This window comes from Sciurus carolinensis, chromosome 2, assembly GCF_902686445.1.
Source record: "Sciurus carolinensis chromosome 2, mSciCar1.2, whole genome shotgun sequence".
Lineage (NCBI taxonomy): Eukaryota > Metazoa > Chordata > Mammalia > Rodentia > Sciuridae > Sciurus > Sciurus carolinensis.
The window spans coordinates 162,934,219-162,948,966 of record NC_062214.1 but is presented as its reverse complement, the minus strand read 5'-3'; the positions used below and the strand labels follow the sequence as shown (position 1 = coordinate 162,948,966).

The window sequence follows — 14,748 nt, the reverse complement described above, 5'->3', positions numbered from 1 at the left end:
CTAAAAATGAGTCTTCAAAGCTTCTAGAATACATAGGGCAGAAGTGATGCAGCCATCAAAGTTGAGCTGAGTAAATTCACCCCCTCCACACCCATGGGCAAAGATTGGAGATGTAGAGTCATTGACCAGTACAGTTGGCTGCAGCATTTTTGTTGTTTTTTTGTAAAATTTTTATTGTTTTAATTGTTGGTAGATATTTATTTATTTATTTATTTATATGAGGTGTAAGACTTAAACACAGTGCCTCACAAATGGTTGGCAAACACTACCACTGAGCCACAACCCCAGCCCCTGTCAGCAGCATTTGTAATGGTTCCAGAGGTCTCAGTCCACAAATAGTTGATTTCCTTGCTCTGGGCCACAGGTAAGGGAGAACATCATGGTGCAAGGGCATGGTGCAGGAAAGCAGCTCAGAACATGGAACCAGGAAGCAGAGAGGGAGAGACAGACACACACAGAGACAGAGACAGAGGGAGAGAGAGACACAGACAGAGACAGAGACTTAGAATTTTATTTGAAAAATACATTTTAACTTTTCTTTTTTTCTTTTTGTATTTTCCCCTCTTTTAGTTGTTTTGAGGGCTTGCTTAGGCCATACAGAACCACAGCCATGTCAGAAATACAAGAAGCATCATGGGATGCTAGGGAGGTTGGTGATTAAGATAAGATGTTTGGAGTTATGGGAAGAGGTTTATTTATTTACAAAAATTAAAAAAAATTAATTGTAGATGAACAAAATACCTTTGTTTTATTCATTTGTTTTTATGTGGTACTGAGGATTGAACCCTGTGCCGTGAGGTGCTAGGCACACATTCTACCACTGAATTAAAACTCCAGCCCTGGGAAGAACTTTATGAGTTAGACAGACATCTTGGAATTGCATCCAATTTTCCTTGTAAGCTGGATGACCTTAGTCAGACCAATGACCTTCTCAGAGCCTCAGTTTGCTCATCTTGAATTGGTGACAATATCTTCACCAATTCATTGAGAAGTAATGTATGTGAAATTCCAAGAGCAGTACCTGACGTATGTAGGTACTTGCTAATTGACAGTTGTCATATTATTTCCATTGATGAGGTCAGGGTCCATGTCCATTCCCAGTGTCTGGGATAGTATCTCCTCACATTCTTACTGCTCAGTGAGTACTTGTTGAGTGAAACCATCCTTTTTATATTGTATATAAAACTATACTAATTCTTAGTACAGTATTCATTCTTTTTTTCTAGTTCACATCTTAAATATCTTCTAGAGTTCCTTTTTTTTTTTTAATTTTAAGTAGAGAGTGTTTTGTGTAAAGCATTTGTGTAATAAGCTGAATATAGATTTAAAGACAAAGTTTTGTGGTTGTGACCTGCTCTGCTAACGGGAAGGTGGTGCTTTGGACAGAGGAGGATCTTTGAAAGACCTGAGATTGTCAAAGGTTTCCAAACACTTTGAACAGCTCTGGGCCTTCTGTTGAAAGGCTCTTCTGGTTTTATTGTCATTCTTTTCAGCTGTGTCTGAGGCTGACTGTGTCTAGTATGTAGGAGATGTGGAATAAATTGTTTATTGAATAAATGAATGTGGCAGTGGTTTAAATTCTTTTTTTTTTTTTGTACCAGGGATTGAACCCAGGGGCACTTTACCCCTGAGCCACATCCCCAGCCTGTGGCAGTGATTCATATATTAAGATTTAGTGGGGTCTTTTTTGGGTAGTGTTTATTTGATCACTTTTGAAAAACAAAAAACAGTATACAAGCATTAAATGAATTTCAGTGCAGCCTTGACAATAAGACCAACTCAGTATCCTGTCACATCTTGGTTTTAGACTGGGTAGGTATTTGCCATTCCTTAAGAATTGCTATTGGTATGGAAATACCTAAGAAAACTTGGAATGGAACTACCATTTGACCCAGCTATCCTACTCCTCGGTTTATACCCAAAGGACTTAAAATCAGAATACTGTGATGACACGGCTATGTCCATGTTTATAGCAGCTCAATTTACAATATCTAAACTATGGGACCAAACTGGTGCTCTTCAATAGATGAATGAATGGATAAAGAAACAGTGGTATATATACACAATGGAATATTACTTGCCATAAGAAGAATGAAATTATGGCCTTTGCTGGTAAATGGTTGAAACTAGAGAATATCATGCTAAGTGAAATAAGCCAAACCCCCAAAACCAAAGACTAAATGTTTTCTCTGATAAGTGGATGCTGATCCATAGTGAGGTGGGTGGGTAGGAAAGAAAGAAGGAACATTGGATTATTCAGAGGGGAGTGAGGGGAGGGGTGGGGCGGTGGGAATGGGAAGGGCAGTAGAATGAGACAGACATTATTACTCTTTATACATGTATGAAAAAAAATTTAAATAAAAAAATAAAGTGCAAAAAAAGAAAAAGAATTGCTGCTGGGACTGACATTGTGACAGTGGTGGAGTGCTTGCCTAGGACGTGTGAGGCACTGGGTTTGATCCTCAGCACCACATATAAATAAATAAATAAAATAAAGGTATTGTATCTGTCTACAACCAAAAAAATTAAAAAAAAAAAATTGCTGCTGGCATTAACCTGGCACTTGGCAACTCCTCTCCTAAAATACACCATAGGGAACACTTGTTTGGAACCCAGGACTTGAAGAGCATTGTCTTCCTACTGTCTCTCCTGGCTGGGTACATGGGGCATGTGTGAGTGGAGGAGTGAGCTGTGGGACAGGGGATGATATTCTAGAACTTTATCTTACCCTGGCCCCTCTTGCCTTATATGGATTTATGTCAGTTCAGACACCAATTCTGACTTATCATGATTAATGAAAGATAAGCTATATGAAAGTTCCTATTCTGGTCTTCTGTGTAGTTTCTCTTTCATCTTAGATGCATAACCTGTATATTTTTTGTTTGATTTGTATTCAGGAAATTTAAAAAGCTTCTTTTAACTTTAAACAAATGTAACTAAAAAAGAATTTTTTTTTTTTTTTTTTTTTTTTTTTTTTTTGGTGTTGTGGATTGAACCCAGGACAAACATGCAAGGCAAATACTCTACCAACTGAGCCATATCCCCAATCAAGGAAAAGTTTTTTTAAAAAAGCAAAAATATTTTTTTTTTTTTTGCGGTGCTGGGGATTGAACTCAGGGCCTTAGTGCTTGTGAGGCGAGCACTCTACCAACTGAGCTATCTCCCCAGCCCTAAAAAAGCAAAAATATTAAAGAAAAAAAAGAAAAGAAAAAATAAATAAAATAGGAAAAAAAAAAGTAAAAGGGAAAAGTTTGTGTTTGTTGTGATGGGAATGCTTTCCTTCCGCTATCTCCAGCCTGTGGAGGAGATTACCTTTCTTTTAATACACTGGAAGAAGTGAATTTTAGGTAATCTTTGCTTCTATTCCTTCACTATGGTGTATAATTAAGAGGTAGAAGGATTTAATGTGGTTTTCTAAATTCTTAACAGTAGAAGCATACTAGTTGCCTCATATTTTTGAAAGATTTTACAGTATTTGGGGAGATTTTCTTTTATTAGAAACCTCATTTCTCAGGCTCTTCATTTCCCTGGGCATAATTTGATAAGACTTAATCTGTCCTTGTGCTTTGTACTTGAAGGCGGTATGGTATATTCTGAATAGGCTAGTGCATGACCCCGAGAGGCCTTTCTTTGGTGAGTATATATTCAGAAGCAGAGGTAATCAGGATCTGTCTCCAGGAATTTTCTTTCTTCCAGGAGATTCATTTCCACATGTCAAATATAAACTGGGCTTATAAACTCTGGTGAGTACTTTCATTTAGCCATCCAAACAATTTCAGTTTCAGTTCCAAAAAAGGTAATTTTCCCCCAAGCCATTCAATAGTTAGGTTTCCTTTTTTGTTACTTCCTTTTTTTTGGTGGGGGGAGGGTAGGGTCTTATTGCTGTTGGCTTCTCTTGGGTGATCATGGATGAACTGTTTGAGAAATCAAGCCATTTTAATGCTTAAACTGAACATAGAATTTAATGTTAGATTATAGAGTTTGGAAAGTTCTGATGGCAGAATACTCATGTATAGGACCATTCTACTTGACCACAGGGGTACTATGTGTGGGGAGGTGTATATATATTTATATATATGTATTTACATATAAATATTTTCTTTATTATTTATTTTTTTTGAAGTTCTGGGAATGGAACCCAGGGCCTGACACCTGCTGGGCAAGTGCATTACTACTGAGCCACATCCCAGCCCCTTAATTATATATATATAATATATATATATATATATATATATATATATATATATATATATATTTTTTTTTTTTTTTTTTTTTTTGGCGGTGCTGGGGATTGAACCCAGGGCCTTGTGCTTGCAAGGCAAGCACTCTACCAACTGAGCTATCTCCCCAGCCCAATATATAATATTTTAGTTTTGAAAATTGCAGCATCTGATAATTAGATTTAAAAGTTGAATTGGCATAGAAGGAGATTCAAGGAAACTCTTAATGGTGTTCATCTTTAAGAAATAGGAATGTAAGATTTTATTTTCTACCTTGACATTAAAAAAATTAAAAAGCAGAAGAGTAGTCATGTGTTTTAGATATGTCTGCTTTCCAACTAATAGGAAATGAACAAATTAGTGGTAACAAAAATATATGAACATTGGTGATCATTAGATTAAACCTTTATATAGTAAGTTACAATGTGAGGAAATACCTACTGGAGTCTTTGAATATAGTTTAAATGCTTCTGCTCTATTATTTGAGGTATATATGTTAGTCTGTCCTTCCATCCTCCGTCTATCTACCCATCATCCTTCTGCCTATCCATCTATATCAACTAAGAAAGAAGTACAACTTGTGACTTCTTTGATAAAATTCATTTCTTTTCTGTAAGGAAAGAACTAAATTGTTCATCTATACAGGTAATGTTGGAAAAGTATTATTTTTGATATTGGGCAGGAGGGTAAAGTACTTGGTAGTTTTAAGAAGTAGTGTGTAGGACTTCGAAAAAGTAAATTCTTTTCATATGAAATTTTTTATTCTTTCTGTTTTCTGAAATTCTTAGCTTAGTGATTTTATTGCACAAAGTACTCAACTTCCTGACTGTCATACCACACTTTAATGAGCTACACAGTAATTTGTAATTATGCTCTTTCCTCTTCTGATCAACTCATCGATGCCGTGCCCATTCTGTGTAAATTGACTTTAGGATTGAATTTTTTTTTGTGTGTGTAATGCCATTAGAGAAATCAAGAGAGCTTAGTGGTTTGCGTTTGATTTGAGGGATAGTTAGTTACAGTCAGATTTTGTTGCTTAACAAACCCCTCCAAAACTTGGTGGCTTAAAACAACAGCCATTTATTTAGCTCACATTCTGTGATTTGGCAATTTGGACTGGGATTAGCTGCTCAATGGATCTTGTCTTCTCCAGGCTCACTCATGCACCTATAGTCACCTGGGCAGTCGATGGCCTCACTCATGTATCTGAGGCTGACTGTTGGTTGGCTAGGGCTGCAGGAGTCCCTGAGCTCTGTGTCTTGTTACCTAGCAGGTTAGCCTGGGCCTCTCCACATGGTGTTTGTACACTTCTCTAGAGCAGCAGGAGAGGGAAAAGCACATGTTAAGTACTTTTCACATCTTTCTTTGCATTATGTTTGCTATTATCTCACTGACCCAAGCCAGTTACAAGACCTGTGAAAATTCCAAGGGTAGAAAAAGATCCCTGCCATCATGGAGGAGCTCTAAAATTCAACTACAGTGGCATGACTGTAAGGAGGGAAAGAATCTGTGGCCATTTTTGCAGTCTGCTATAGATTGTCTTGATGGCATCACATCTTGGTTCAGTGAATATTCTCTATTTGAAATATATCTAGAATTCAGTCACTTTTTACTACATCCTTTGTCACCTCCTAAGCCAGTATCATCTTTTGCCTCATAACAGGGTCCCTGCTTCCATCTTTGTCCTTGTGCTCCACAGAGCAGCCATGGTAAATTTTTAAAATTAGAACTCAGGCTGGGCATTGAGGCACACATCTGTAACTCCAGCAATTCAGGAGGCTGAAGCAGGAGGATTGTAAATTTGAGGTTAGTCTCAGCAATTTAGTGAGGCCCTAAACAGCTTAGCCAGTTCCTGGCGCAAATAAAAAATGAAAAGGGCCAGGTATGTAGCTCAGTGGTAAAGTGCTCCTGGGTTTAATTCCCAGTACCAAAAAAAAAAAAAACAAAAAAAAAAACTTGGAACTCACCTTATCGTGTTAGTGGTGGCTTGTCATGAGAGCTGAGGTGAGGGCTGAATCTTTCAACCTTGCTAGAGGCAGCTGATCTCCCCTGGTCTGATGCTCAGCTAGACTAGCCTAATGATCTTTTTTTTTTTTTTTTTTCCTTTTGTACTGGGTGCCACCATGCCTGGCTAGCGTAGTGATCTTAATGAAGGGTTCATCTTATCCCCTTTAAAAATTTTTAACAGATTTTTAATTTGATGAATTTTTGCCATTTTTCTTTATAAATGCCTGTCTTTTTGGATTTAGGAATATAATGATAGTGTGCTTCTGGTTTATATAAATGCATGAATATACATATGTATGCATTGTGAAGGAGGTGGTACAGGGAGCAGATGCCCTAAACTGGCCTGGAGGCTCAGGTAGTTGTTAATATCTATCTCCTTGTACTCTCGAAATTCCTGCAAGCCCCAAAGTCTTTTACTCAGGCCTATGTATCAAAGTACGTATGTCCCACTGTGCTAAATTTCCCCTGAGCTTTACCTAACCCATGCATGGAGTTGTTGTTCTCCAAGTGTAATTTGTCTCTCACTTGACTTTCCCATAATTGATTCTCAGGCTTTGAATCTGGATTCAGTTCATCCACAGTTTACCATATGCAGGCATGTGTTTGTAATCTAACCAAACTCTTATTTGGAATAATGATATGGGATAAGAATGAATAGGAGGAAGGGCACTCTGGCCTCATAAAATAATCTGAATCACAGAATATTTAAAAATAAGGACAATTACATGATTTTAAAAATTATAGTGCATATGATAGACTAAGATATAATTGGGACATGAGCCATGGAAGCAACAATAATAGAAAGTATTTTTATTTTATTTTTAATGCTTTTTTTTTTTTTTTTTTTGCGGTGCTGGGGATTGAACTCAGGGCATTGTGCTTGTGAGGCAAGCATTCTACCAACTGAGCTATCTCCCCAGCCCTTATTTTTAATGCTTTTATTAGTGCATTATAGTTATACATAATAAGGGGGGTGCATTTTGACATAATCATACATGTGTGGAATATAATTTGCTCCATTTCAGTCCCCATTGCTTCCTCTTTCGTTTCCCTCATCCATCTCCCTGGTCCTCCTCCTCTACTCTACTGGTCTAATAATGGAAGTATTTATAATTCACAGTGGAATGATCTAAGGATTTTAGATCATCAGCAAAGTTTTTTTTTTTTTTTTTTTTTGGTTCTGGGGATTGAACTCAACCACTGAGCCACATCCCAGCCTTATTTTTTTGTATTTTATTTAGAGACAAGGTCTCACTGAGTTGCTTAGTGCCTCACTTTTGCTGAGGCTGGCTTTGAACTGGCGATCCTCCTGCCTCAGCCTCTCAAGCTGATGGGATTACAGGCCTGCGGCATTGCACCTGGCAGCAAAGTCTTTTTTTAAGAGTTATTTGCCTCAGCATTTGAAGGGCAATCCAAAGACTCTGAGAAATTTGATTTCTTCAAACCTTTGATTTGAATTAGTTAATGATTTTCATATTGAATCCTCCCAATTTGTAAGTATCTGAAAATGTGCTCCTGTGTACTAAATGTCTAAAATGTAAATTTTGAAGAGGATGAACTAAGGCATGAAACTTACTGTCCTGGCTTCCTTCCTCTGACCATTTGGGTAATCCTCTTTGGGGCTGTCTCCTGATCCAGAGATGAATGGGTGTGTACTATGTTTTGTTGTCCTAAAACTGGGTTTTAAATTTTGAGACGGGATATCACTAAGTCCCTGAGGCTGACCTAGAATTTGTGATTCTCCTGCCTTAGCTTCTGGAATTGCTGGGATCACAGGCATGAGCCACTGCATCTGGCATGCTGGTTGAGTTAGGAAGCTGGGAAACAAGGCAAATATTTCAGTGAAATGAAGGTGCTGATGATGACTGCAGGGATTATTGAACTTTTCTGGACAGGAAGGGAAAGGACTAAGAATATACATTCTGGGATCAGACTAGCTAGGGTTTTAAATCCAATTGTACCATTTACTTGTTGCAATGATCTTAGAAAAGTTATTTAACCTCTATCTGTCTCAGTTTCCTTGGTTTAAAAAAAGGGGGTGGGCGTTGTTGAGAGGGTTTGTATCTTAGGGTTGTTGTAAGGATTAAGGGTTTTTGGGTAAAAGGCTTATTACTACCATAGGCACATAGTAGATGCTAACGCAATAAGTATTAGCTAATATTTAGAGGAGACATATTTTTCTCAGGAATTCAGGAAAAGGATACCAGAGGGGCTTAAATGGTTACCTAGAGCACAGTCTTCTGGGACATTTTGGCTCCTACAAGAAAATGGAATACAGTTTGTGAGAGGGACAAAATGAAAGGTAACAGCCAGAAGGAAGAGGTTGCTTAGTCTTTAGAAAGACTGCAGCTGGTGGGAATAGTGAATGGGATGCTTTGTAGAGGAATGGGCAGGACATTTTACATGTGCATAGTGGCTCCAAATAAGTATGTGGTATATATACAAGGAGAGATGAACCCACACTGGTAATCGAGGTCAAGAGCTATAGGGGCAGGGAGAGAAACCTTGTGTGTGTAAGAGCATGTGTTTGAAAGTGGAGCTAGATGGGCATTTGACTGAGGGATTTGCAGGCTTGGATCAGGCAATCACTTTGGATTCCAAAGGCAATTAGAAGCCACTGAAGCTAGGTTTCCACAAACAGGAATGATGTGAACTAAGGATGAGGAAGACCTGAGCTTTTCCGTTGGTTTATGATAGAGGCCTAGTGTGGTGCTTCTCAAAGTTAACCAGTCAAGTGCCCCTAGGCATAAGAGAATTACCCTGCAATTTCTTCATGAAGTCTTGTTTTTATTTTAAAAATACAGGGAGTTTTGCATTTCATAATTGGTTATAGATTGAGTGTCCTTTATCTGAATGCTTGGAGGTAGAAGTGTTTTGTATTTCAGACTTTTGAATATTTGCATATGTATAGTGAGGCATCTTGGGGGATGAAACCCAAGTCTGAACATGAAATTCATTTATGTTTCATATATACCTTATGCATATAAAAGGTAATTTTAGGACTGGGGATATAGCTCAGTTTGTAGAGTGTTTGCCTTGCATGCACAAGGCCCTGGGTTCAATCCCCAGCACACCACGCACACACAGATAATTTTATGCACTGTTTTTAGTGTGTTTGCTTTTTTAAAAATTTTTTTAGATGTTAACTTTATTTATTTATATGTGGTGCTGAGAATTGAATCCAGTGCCTCATACCTGCCAGGCAAGTGCTGTACCACTGAGCTGCAACCCCAGCCCAGTGTGCTTGCTTTTTAAAAAAAAAAAAATTTTTTTTCGTTGTATATGGACACAATACCTTTATTTTATTTATTTTTTATGTGGTATTGAGGATCAAACCCAGTGCCACACGCATGCTAGGCATGCACTCTACCACTGAACCACAGTCACAGCCCTAGTGTGCTTACTTTTTGACTGCGACCTGTTACATAGGTCATGTTTGGAATTTTCCACTTGTGCGGTCATGTATACACTGAAAATTTTTTGGATTTTCAGATTAGGAATGCTCAATTTGTAGATTCTTTTTTTTAAAATTCATTTTTATTGTAAACAAATGGGATAGATCTTATTTCTCTGTACACGAAGTAGAGGCATACCATTTGTGTAATCATACATTTACCTAGGGTAATATCATTCTGTTATTTTTTTTCTCCCCCCCACCCCTCCCAACCCTCTTGTCACTCTATAGAGTCCCTCCTTCCTCCATTCTTGCCCCCTTCCCACTCCCTGTATGTGTCATCATCTGCTTATCAGTGAGATCATTCATCCTTTGGATTTTTGAGATTGGCTTATCTCACTTAGCATGATATTCTCCAACTGCATCCATTTGCCTGCAAATGCCGTAATTTTATTATTCTTTATGGCTGAGTAATATTCCATGGTATATATATATATATCACAGTTTCTTTATCCATTCATCAATTGAGGGGCATCTCGGTTGGTTCCACAATCTGGCTATTGTGAATTGAGCAGCTATGAACATTGATGTGGCTGTATCTCTGTAGTATGCAGATTTTAAGTCCTTTGGTATAGGCCTAGGAGTGGGATAGCTGGGTCAAATGGTGGTACCATTCCAAGTTTTCTAAGGAATCTCCACACTGCTTTCCAGAGTGACTGCACTAATTTGCAACCCCACCAGCAATATATGAGTGTACCTTTTTCCCCACATCCTCTCCAACACCTATTGTTGCTTGTATTCTTGATAATCACCATTCTAATTGGGGTGAGATTGTGTAGATTCTTTTCATTCTGAAAGTTGGTGTTTTTAGTAAAGTTAATTGTTTCAGGGAGGACTGCCAGGTTTATTCTGTGACTTCTGAAAGGGGTCCCTGAAGGTAATTAGCAGTTAGGGTAGTTGGATGGCATGAAAGATGGGCTTTTTAGCATTGACTTCCTTCTCAGAGGAAGTAGGCCTCTTAGGCCCCAGATGACTTCCTGTAATGCATCTGTGGAGAATTTGAAAGCCCATTCATAGTCCTTTATTGCTCAGTGCTTACCTGAGCTACTGAATTTTTTCCTCCCTAGCCTGTACTAGCACCCAGAACAGGAAGAAATGGGTGTGTTTAATATTCTTGTTCTGTCAGTGTCAGTCAGTGTGATGTTTCTAAGCTGCATTTCTGAGGTGGTTCCTGCCACTCACTCTGTTGACCTCTCTCCACCCTCCATCTTCTTTTCCCTGGCGTAAAATACCCAATCTCTTTTTGACTGCTTCTCGTTTTAACATTTTTATTGGGACATAATTTAGATACCGTACAATTCTCCCACTTATAATGTTGAGTATGTTCACAGGTTTGTACAGCTTCACTATGGTTCAATTTTGGAGCATTTTATCTTCTTAGAAGAGATTCCTTAGCCATTGTTGATCACTCCTTATTCTCTTAGGTCCATCCCTGACATACCATCCCTAGGGCAATACTGATCTACTTTCTGTCTGTAGAATTGCCTATTCTGGACATTTTATGTAAGCAGAATAATGTAATATGTGACCCTTTTTAACTAAGGTCTCTCACTTAGCATCTTGTTCAAAGTTCCTTCATGTTTTAGTATGAATCAGTTTTTCATTCCTTTTTATGGTCAGTTAATACTCTGTCATACTCATTTTGTTTATCCATTTATCAGTTGATGAACATTTGGATTGTTCCCACTTTTTAGTTGTTACAAATAATGCTGTTATGAATGTTCATGTGTGTGGACATAGTTTCAAGTTTGTTTGTTTTTTTTTTTTTTTTTGGTGAACACCTAGGAGTGGAATTGCTAGGTCATAAGATAACTCTGTTTAACCTTTCAAGGAACTGCTAATCTGTTTCCTAAAGCTGCTACACCATTTGGTATTACCACTAATACTGTCTGAGGGATTCTGTTTCTCTACAACCTTGCCAACCCATGCTCTTTTCTTTTTGATTATAGCCATCATGCTGGGATGTGATTTGCATTTCCCTGATGAACATCTTTTCATGAGCTTCTTGGCCAATTTGTATATCTTCCTTTGGAGAAATGTTTATTCAAATCCCTTGCCTTCTTTTGGGTTGTTGTTTTTATTACCCTGGGTTAAGAATTCTTTTTGTATTGTGGGAGCAGGTCTCTAATCAGAAAGATCACTTGTGGATATTTTCTCCCATTCAGTGGTTTGTCCCTTCTCTATATCCTTATTATCATATTTTTTCTTTTGTTGACTGTTTTTTGCTCATTGCTTTTTTAACCCCTAATTATTTTGAGTTGTTGAGTTTAGACTCAGAATACCTGGGTTTTGGTAAGTTTTGCCATGATCATGCTGATAGTGGGAAAGTCATCATTTGCCCTGCCACACCAGTCTGTCTTTTTGTCTGGGCATGGTGGTGTATGTCTTTAATCCCAGTGACTTGGGAGGCTGTGACAGGAGGATCACAAGTTTGAGGGCAGCTTCTGCAACTTAGTGAGATCCTGTCTTAAAAATAAAAAGGACTGTTGGCTTATTGTTAAAAAGTGCCCTGGGGTTCAAATCACCTCCCCACTACCAAGGAGATTTTTTCCCAAAAAACCCAAGTTGATTGTGTTTCTTCCCTCTACGCTAACATCCTTCTGTTTTCTGTCCATAAAGGATAAAATCTAATGCTTTTATTTGGCATTTAAAACTTTTGCAGACTGGTCCACTCTATTTCTTTACACTCCATCTCAAACATGTTGAAGGTCTCACCTAAACCTAATCAGTTATATCCTTGTCCTACTTCATGATTCTATGAATTTTTTTTCTTCACTAAGAATGCCTTCCACATCCCCTACCTCTTTTTGTGCAGCAAATTCTCTGTTTATAATCTAGAGAAATGTTTATGTTGTACTATGCAGTGTATTATGTAGTAGAGAAGTGTTTACATTGTACTATGTACTGGTGCATAATACATGATCAGTACCTTTAGCTAAGTGAACGAATGAAATAAATACTACCTGTTCTTGAAAGCCTTGCCTGACTTTTTATACGAAGTTGTTATTTCCTCTCTTGAGTTCCTAGGGTGTATATATTTCATATTATAATAATCCTCAGATTGATTTGTAATTTATTTATATTTTCTTCCTCACCCAGTGATAACTTATACGCTGTGTTCCCAGCTCAGTTTTTGGCATGTGTAATAGATTAAGATGGTCAGTAAATGTCATCTGAGAATGCTTAAATTGCTCTGTGAAACTCTTGTCAAGTTAAAAGGAACACGTTTGCTTTAGATTACTGGTTCTCAGTTTTCATGAGCCAACTTTGATTATAATTGTAGAGTATATTTAGAAGGTTATGAAGACTTAAATGCTCGGTAAAGGATATTCTCCAGGTTGCATTCCAAACTATCAGAGTATGTTTGGAGGTTGTTGGCACTAAGACCACAGCCTCCTTGCCTGGTCTTTTGAGTGTTGGGGAGGGATGAGAACAGAGTGAATGGTGAAACATTCAGTGTGTGAGTAGGTTGTTATTGTTACTATATTATGATAGCAACAGTGCATGTGAATTTCTTCTGTTTTAAAGAAGTCACCATCAAGTTTACACTTTTATCTTTAGAGCCATAAAGCTGCTTTGGGCATCTTTGGGATTTACCAGATTAGATGATTTTACTAATGTTTTAAGATTTATTTTGGAGCAGTATGTGGTATAGTGCTGGTAATCCTAGTAACTCAGGAGGCTGAGGAAGGAGGATCACAAGTTCAGTTTGAGACCAACCTTGGCAACTTAGTGAGGCCTGAAGCAACTTAGCGAAATCCTGTCTCAAAAAAGTGAAGGGGCTATGGGGTGTAGCTCAGTAGTTAAGTACCCTCTGGGTTCAATCCCCAGTACCTCCCGCCCCCCCCAAAAAAGTTTCTTTCAGTTCTAAGATTTCATGACTCAAAAGATTGTCTTCCCCATGAAACGTTTTTTGATTATTAATCCTCAGTGATTTCTGGCTTCTTAACCTAAGTCATACAAGACTTATTCATATGAACAGTGTGGTATCATTTATTCCACAAACTTTGTGCAAGATGGTGGAGTGACAAAAATGACTCAATTCAACAGCGTTTATTGAACACATATTTTATGCTATGCCCTGGGGATGGAGTGTGACTAAGAAGGGCAAGGAACTTGCATTCTGCAGGTTGTTGCTTTTTATGGGTATTGGTTTTCTTTGCCCAATTAGACTATGAGATTTTTTTTTTTTTCCTGTTTCATTCCTGTGGACATCTAACATGCTGAGTAAATAATTCTTAAGAATTACTTGATTGACTTCTTAGATGGAGTTGTTTTGGTTGTCAAGAAAAACTCTGCCAAGGAAACATAAATGGTGTTTGAAGAAAACAGAACTTTATAATTTGTACAGTAGGTTCAGGGGATTAAATGCAAGTGACTATTCAGGTAGTATGGTAGGAATAAATCTGTACAGATTCTTTTGGAAGATAAGTTTGGAAGTAGCTCACAGAATCATTCAGAACTTCTCATACTTCCTAGCCCTTTTAAAAAGATTTCATTTCTGAATAATAAACTTAGGTATTTAAATTTTGGACTCAGAGGACACTGGCATGTGATTTCAGAACTGCATGCTTAATCAGAACTTCAAAGGGTTTTTCTGTTTTGCTTTGCTTTGCTCTTAAAACCAGGCCTTTCTTAGTAAAGCCCATTTGGGCTTTAAAGGGGTGCTTGAGCTGATTGGGAATTTTTCCAAATGTTTCCCTCTTATTCTATCATCCAAACCTTCTAAATAAGGGCTTTCAAAGCCCTCATGCAGTTCTCACAGTTTCATTATATCTAAGAGGAGACAGATTTTGATTTTCAGGTATGAAAGTCATTAAAGTATGTAGTATTTTAAAATGCTTTAGGTGAAGGATAACAGTAGGAAGTATTAAAACAATATCTTTTAATACAGTGTCTTTCCTTGCAGTGTCAATGTGTGATTTTAGTGTACTGTTTTTGCGTTTATTTATTTATTTTTCTTTTGGTACTAGGAATTGAACCCAGGGGCCTTAACCACTGAGTCACATCCCCAGCCCTTTTTAAAATATTTTGTTTAGAGACAAGGTCTTGCTGAGTTGCTAAGTT

General features: G+C 37.7%; 1 protein-coding gene across 3 annotated transcripts in view; it reads left to right on the top strand.

The window, feature by feature from the left end:
* Ppp2r5e (protein phosphatase 2 regulatory subunit B'epsilon) overlaps window positions 1–14,748 on the top strand; it is a 160,949-nt gene that overhangs the window by 28,015 nt on the left and 118,186 nt on the right. The window lies entirely within an intron of this gene.